This window comes from Nicotiana tabacum, chromosome 1, assembly GCF_000715075.1.
Source record: "Nicotiana tabacum cultivar K326 chromosome 1, ASM71507v2, whole genome shotgun sequence".
Classification (NCBI taxonomy): Eukaryota; Viridiplantae; Streptophyta; class Magnoliopsida; order Solanales; family Solanaceae; genus Nicotiana; species Nicotiana tabacum.
In genome coordinates, this window is record NC_134080.1 from 203024305 (window position 1) to 203031822 (window position 7518).

Below are 7518 nucleotides of genomic sequence, written 5' to 3' on the forward strand. Positions count from 1 at the left end.
GAAAATACAGACTCGACTAAAAATCATGAATACATCAATACCTCAACTGCTCCGGGGGTCCACGGGATATCAGTTGGTATCGCCACGGGCCTATGTGCCAGATCCCCTTAGAGACGATAGAGATCCCCCATTATCTGGCGGACAAAGATCATTATAGTGGCGAAGAACACGGATCTGGTCATGTTCTCACACTCACTGCATTTCATCGTGATGTAGTCGGCAATCCTTCTGACCCTTTCTCTCATGACGCCCTTTTCTTGCAACAAACGCCCAATCTACTGAGATCTAGCCTCTAAGATCCGGGTGGCGGTATGATTCTGCTCCTGCAAGTGCTGTAGGTCTCCCTCTAACTGTGCCACCAAAGCGTATCAATGTTCTCTCTCGGCTTTGAAACTTTTGTCTTGTTTAGCTATTTTACTTTTGAGGTTGCTAATCTCCTTTTCCCAACATGTGACCCCTTTTTCATATCTTTCTTTCATCTGTTGAATGAAAGTTGCCCGTCCCTCTGTGTTTGCCCGAGCTCTCGCCAGATTACCCTCGGATTTTTCCAGATCATCCTCACACTCAGCTATTTTCCTCTTGAGTCCCCTTATGAGTCTTTCATCCTTTTGGCTCCTTTCCTGATTCTCGACAACTATTTACATTTTTTGAATCTGTGCTCGAAGGGCCTGGTTTCTTGAGCCAATTTCTTGTTTTCCCCTTCATCGGCAGTGGCCTATTCACTTTTGTCAAATTTAAGATCCCAGATATGTCCCTCCAATTTGCTTATGATGGCTCTGTAGTTTGCCTTCTTTGCCAACCAATCATATTGCTCATGCGCTCCATCAGTGAATTGTTGGGCATCGGACCTTTTTGCAAGTCGTTCAGACTTTAGATGGGTTTGGGACCTTTTATTGTACCAAGCTGTGTAACTAGGCTCCAACTCGCCTCTGGATAGATCTCGTACCTAAGTCTTTGGCTCTAAGAACCTGCATTGATGCCAAATTTGACGCACCCTTTCTTCTGGAAAAGAAGCTTTTGGTTCTAATTCGATAACTTGCCGACTCAAGTCCTCATCATGTGGGATGGTCTGGTACCTGCCTAACTGACATAAAACTTTGTGCGGGGCATAAGGCTAAATGCTTCGGAGGCCCATCAATAGAAGAAAACACACCTCGACCGACATATAAATGACTTCGCTGACCGAGAGCCACCCGAGTGTTCATTCAATCTTGTTTGCAGTTAGAGAGCCCAAGTGTGCATACCATGTTTCTGTACCATCCGAAAACTCATAGCCTTCCACTTGTTGTTCATGTTTTTCAATGCATTCAAAACCGGTCATGCCACAGTTCATGTATCCCAGAGGGTAGCAAAGGTGTTCCTCCATCCAGAGTTTTAAAAGCATACATCCTTCAAAGAAACTTTCCCCCTTCTCAGCAGACGGTCAGAGCTCGGTAAATCTCCGCCAAGATCATTGGTACAATGGTGCCATTTGCCTTTTTAGTCCTGAAATCGTCTATCCCCACAAACCCCAACTCCATGTTTCCATCTTTTCTTGGACAAATCAGAACACCTAGGAACGCCGCTATAAAAGCTAATCCTCGCCGAGCTTCCCACTTATTTTTGTTTTTTGAGTGAATAAGACCGGTATCTGGCATCTCAAAACCGTGGGGATTCCCGTAACGTCGATACAAGAAATAGAATGTGTAGAATTCCTTGGCCAGATTTCCGTCTTGAACTTCCCAGCTGATGCTTAGCAGGTCCAGAAACCTATAAGGAGTCAATGTCCTAGGTGCCACCGGGTATTGATTTCTTAGATTCCCACTGAAACCAGCGTAGCCTGCTATTTCCTCAAACGTAGGAGTTAGCTCAAAATCAGTAAAGTGGAACACATTATGTGCTAGGTCCCAAAAGGATATCAAGGCCTCAATTATATCCTTCATTGGCTAAATCTTCAGAAGCCCAACAAGACCACCCAAAACCTTTATCACAATTTTTCTGCTGACTTCTCCCAAATCATGCCAACACATATGTAGTTCTAACGGGATCTCCTCGCGAACTGTGAAAGGTTCATTTTCAATTGTGCTCATCCTGCACATTTATTTAAGGTGATTGATTAAAAGACTGTGATTTATTTTGACTCAAGAGAAAAACACCCATTTTTGCAAAATTTTAAAAACAAAACATTCTTGCGAATACAGCCCTTCAGCACCTCAAGATAATGATAAAAAAATAATTTTAGGCTGTTTTTGTTAATCAACCAAAATTTGGAAAAGGAACCTAGGTGGCTATTATTGCAAAAATAGCCTTCCGGCGCCTTTTAGGGCATTTTTTGCTATTTTGGACAAGAATGGCGCCACCTAATTTATTTATGACAAAATAGCGACACCACATTTTTTGGGTTATTTTTGCAAAAGTAGTTGGACCCGATGTGGGTTGCCTACGTATCCCACATCCGGTGAGAATCAAACTTGCGTAGTTCGGCCTATTTTGATGCAACAAAAACACCAACTTTTAAAATAGCTTTTTCTTCAGAAAATTTCGGCAGAGTTTCGGGGTATTTTGGACACTAGGTTTTCCACAGGCGGGTAGTTTCCTCTCTCTTACCTCAATTTGGTTTTTCTCAATTTTTTCCTTATTCTAGAAACCGGTCAACATGCATTCCGAATCAAATAAATGCGCAAGTAGCAAGCAAAATGCATCAGGATGGTCTTTTGATTTCAGGTGCACCTGTCCTAGACGGACCCAACCCATGTGTTGAGTCCCCAAAGTCAAAATACATGATGCAAACAAGCACTCCTACTAGGGATCCGGCATGAAACTATGTTATACTAGGTTCAAAACCTGGGTTTATTTGTTCTAGACCTGGTTTACCCGAGCAGACAGCTCGAGCCGAGGGGGGCAGCGTACCGGGAATACAGAAGTTTCACCGGCTTTGCAACTTGTCTGAACCTCGTTCTATAATTGGAATGACTCTAACAGAAGAGAAGTCACATGAAGTGCACACTTCCTAGATGATTTAGAAGACTCAGAGAGAGGAGGGATTCGTAGCAATTTATATACAGTTCAACAACATCAAAGCGGTAAAAAGCAACATTTAGCACATTAGGCCCAAACATGTGAATAAAACCAGATAATAAATAAAGCCAACTATAACAATTATTCTAAGCTCGAATTCTTGAACCCTGAACCAGAAGTTCTGGGTCCTTGTCCCCAACGGAGTCGCCAGAGCTATCACACCTCCTTTTTACTACCCTGAAAGGGTATAAGGAGTTTTTTCCAACTTAAAATGACAATCGAAACGGAATTTATTTATTTAAAGCAGAGTCACCACTTGGGATAATTGATGGTGTCCTTAGTCACCGGTTCAAATCCTGAATCGAGGAAAGATTGACTCTGTTTTATAGTCCGCGAACAAAGAAGTTCTAAATAAGAAATTCTGTTAACCCGAGTGAAAGTGTTAGGCACCCCCAGGTTCCGTAGTTCTAGCACGGTCGCTTTAATTAATATAATTGGCCTATTATCTGATTTTAATACATGTTTTAACCTATGATACAATTTTAACTTATTAAACCGCTTTTAATTATTTTTAAGAGGATTTAACATTATTTAAAACACGCCTTGAACCACGCCACATGAAATGCACTCGCGGTCCATGACACATTTTATTTAACGTTGTTGAGAATTGGAGTTGGGTCACATGAAATGTACACCCGAGTTTAAGGAGATAAATTTAAATATCGCGCTTAAAGCAACTACGCTCTTTCAAGTTTGCGAGGGCCATAGAAAATTCACTAATGGCACACCTCAATTTCTAACTTCAAAGGATATTCGAACTACTTTTGAGGACCATAAATTATATCTTGCCTAATATGGCACGCCTCAAATCTAATTTGTTCAAAATGTTCTTTATTTGAAAATTATGAGGGCCAAAGACTATTGGTGTTATTTATTATGGCACCCCTCAAACCTATTTAATGGAATCCAATTAGTTAAGCACTATGGGAATTTGAACTCTTGTTTCAAGCGAATGGCTCAACCCAAACTCGTTCATTAAGAGACTGATATTAAAATAAGACAAGTATTCAATTATAGGGAGAGGCCTAAACTAATAGCAGGCCCAGTTGCTATTTGGAACACCCCATATCAAAATTAAAGAAAAGCAGATGGGCTCAAAATGCAAGCCCAAAAGGGCTGGAAATACAAACTTCCTATTTTCGAATGGATTCAAAATCCTGGCCCAAAGGCAAACAAAATTTTTTAAGATGAGGCAGGGGAAAAGCAGGATTCGAGATCGAGTCCTTCCAGCTTGTAAAAAAAAGGCACTTGAACTTCAAATCTAACAACAGGGGTCTGATGGGTTTTCCATAATATACAACTGTATAAGTTTCATACTCAAATCAGTCCTCAACTAATTCATATGCAATTGTGAGATTTAAACCTCGATTAAACCCCTCTTCAACACATACAATAGCAAATCAACCTTATGAGACTATATGTGAACAATTGTACAATTAAACATTATAACCATTCACAATTAATCTTACTATCGAAACATAACCAGCCTTCAACTCAATTTTCATCAGAATACTTGACAGGACTTCAAAACATGCATATGCTTGGGAACATGGATTCAACATGGAATACAACTTAAATAGACTAACTACTGATTTATGAACCATTCAGTGATCAACTCCATGAAGTAAAGTGTTATTGTGTACCACAAACATGCTATAACATTCCAAATGAAATACAAGGCAGAGAGAGTTCAAATGCAGCCCACATTACACTATTTAACATGGTTGATTGCAGAATAGCTACTGATTCGACTAAGTAGGTTGTTCATCACGCTTCTATCATAATAGTCTAAGATCAGATACAATGGTACGAGTTCAGTTGTCAAAACCAACATCTAGCTAAAAGATACTTGATTGAAAATTGAATTCCATGCTAAGTACAGATCAAATACAGCTCTTAAGAGAGTACTAGCAGCAACAAGACAAAATACAATGCATCAGATAAATTAGTACAATGTAATTCAGAAAAGTAAAGCTAAACTATGAACAAGTAAGTTGAGGCTATGCTTAAAACTCAAGATTTCAACTCCATACTTCAAATCGAGCCTCACATTAGGCAGGATTCAGAAACATATACCTGAATACAGCAAAATAAACCAAAAATAAAACCTAAGATTAGGAGGAAGCAGCAGCAGCAAAATAGCAGCAATGTAACAGTATAGAATCGACAAAACAAGCTTCAAATTCTCGACCTAAATCCAGACTTTTAAAACCCAGATGAGCTATTATATTAAACTTTTGAACTTCTGACTTATCAAAGGGAATTAAAACTCAAAAACCAAGCAAAATTCAAGCAATTTCCAGTACTTGAACTTGAAAGAAAAACTCAGTCGTTTTTAAAGTTTCAATGCTTTTTCAGTCTCTAAAACTCTGACATGGGAGTGAAGAAATAGCATTTTATAGAGAATTTTTAGGGCAGCAGAAATGAGTTCAGTTTTTGCTCTTTAATCCTTTTTCAATTTTCATTTTTGCTATTCAATCCCTAATTCAAAAATCAGCTTTTCAAAAATAACCCCAAACCCACCTTCCTAGAAGTTTCCCGAGTCAGTTATACAAGATTCCTTAACTTAAAATTCCTAAATTAACCTTAAACCTCTGTTATTTACCCTTGGAAACAAATGAGTCAAATTGACCCATGACCTACCAGATATTGGTTTACCAAACTCGGCTAATCCCCTTTCCTTTGGGCCTCTGATTAACAGAGCCCAATTCAAAATCAAACTCAGTAAACCAATGGGCTAAACGGAATTGCCCCAAAAAAATCAGAGTTCCTTTCTTTAGAAAACAAGAAAAAATGAAATAAAACAAAAGAACAAAGAAATTAAAACAAACATGAACTAATAAATTTTAATTTTAAACATGCGAGCAAAAACTGATTCAAAACGGAAAAAAATAATAGAGAAAAGAAGAGATGAAGTAAGAAGAGATGAAGACTGGAACTAAACGAAAAAGAAAACGTAAAAAGACTTGAAATACCTAAACAAGAAGTGGATGAACCTCTGTCATTGCTTTGAACGGACCTCTACTATCCCGATTTCGAGCCGAAATTGGTATTCGTCGCGGGTTCTTGTTAAAAACAAGGGAGAAACAACAATTTAGACCCTAACCGGTCATTCAAACTTGAAGAAATCAAGAGATTTTTTCTTTTGTTTTTCTGTCTTTTTTTAGATTTGAAATCGGCTCTGTTTTGTGACGATTCGAGAGATATTAGTTAGGGATTGGGAAAAGGGAGGTTGTGAGGATTTTGGGGTGTGAGTTTGAGGCTGGTATGAGCCGGCGCCGCCGGCCGGCGAGTGGAGAATTCAAGGGCGGCGGCTTAGGGCTTTTGAGATGAGGGAGATGAAGTGAAAAGGGGTGTTTGGGAACTGACGTTGTCTTTGGGGAATTTGGACACTTTTATGTATTTGTGAGGGGCCTCCCACGACCGTTGGATGAAAGGATATGAAGGGCTCAGATTGAATCTAAGTGGGAACTCAAAACTACGTCGTTTGGGTACTAAAAGGGCTGACCGGGTTGGGGATAGAATTGGGCCTGGAATTGGACGGGTTAAGGGTGAAAATTATTTGGGCCTGGAGGAATTTTAATTAAAATGGCCCAAAAATCCGAACTTCTCATTTCCTTTTTCTTTTTCTTTCAATTTCAAAATTCTTTTTCTTTTCAAATTAAAAATAAAACCTAAATTAATTCCTAAACCAAATTATCCTACCAAATTAGATTAATTACTCAAAATAATATTTACAACAATTAATTAATTACCAAATAAAAAGAAAATTACAAAATTCGAAGCTAAAATTAAAAATGCCAAAATGAGTTTCTTTTGTGATTTTCCTATTTTTTGACAAACAAATTAATTTACCAATTAATTTGAAATGTAAAATTAAGTCCTAAATGAAAATTCAATGTATTTTTGTATTTTTCATGAATTAAAATTAAATTAAACATGCACAAGCAAATGCAAACAATTAACAAAATTTTACAAAAATCTACGAAATTGCCAATAATGGAAAAAACAATTTCTTGAATTTGTGGGAGTAATTCACATAGGGCAAAAATTACGTGCTCACAATGAGTAGGAGTGTGCATCGGTCGGTTCAGTTCGGTTGTGAATATTATCGGTTTAGCATATCGGTTATTGGTTTACAAATATGATAAACCGATAACAGAACTGATAAGATATCGGTTATCGGTTAATAGGTTATTGAACATTATCGGTTCGGTTATTGGTTTACCCGATAAGATAACTCAATCTAGAGTTAAGCAAAAAAAAAAAGACAATGCACTAGAGTTAAGCAAAAAAGGGAAGAATTCACATATAGCATACTACCCATTTTTGCGTTATGGCCACAACTAATATTTGAAGCATGCTTCATTTTGACAAATTCAAGACCTGTGCAATCTCAAATATTGATACTACAACTCCACAAGCATTCCATCTCCAATTCGCTGGAAATAGCAGTTAACA

At 38.2% G+C, this 7518-nt stretch overlaps 1 long non-coding RNA gene across 1 annotated transcript; it reads right to left on the minus strand.

Annotated features, from left to right (window-relative positions):
• Positions 1 to 4892: 4892 nt before the first annotated feature.
• Positions 4893 to 6426, minus strand: LOC107790068 (uncharacterized). The gene is made up of 2 exons (XR_001648955.2): positions 6033 to 6426; positions 4893 to 5133 (listed from the first exon to the last, which is right to left on the minus strand). It is a non-coding gene; the product is annotated as an uncharacterized LOC107790068 (long non-coding RNA).
• Positions 6427 to 7518: the final 1092 nt, after the last annotated feature.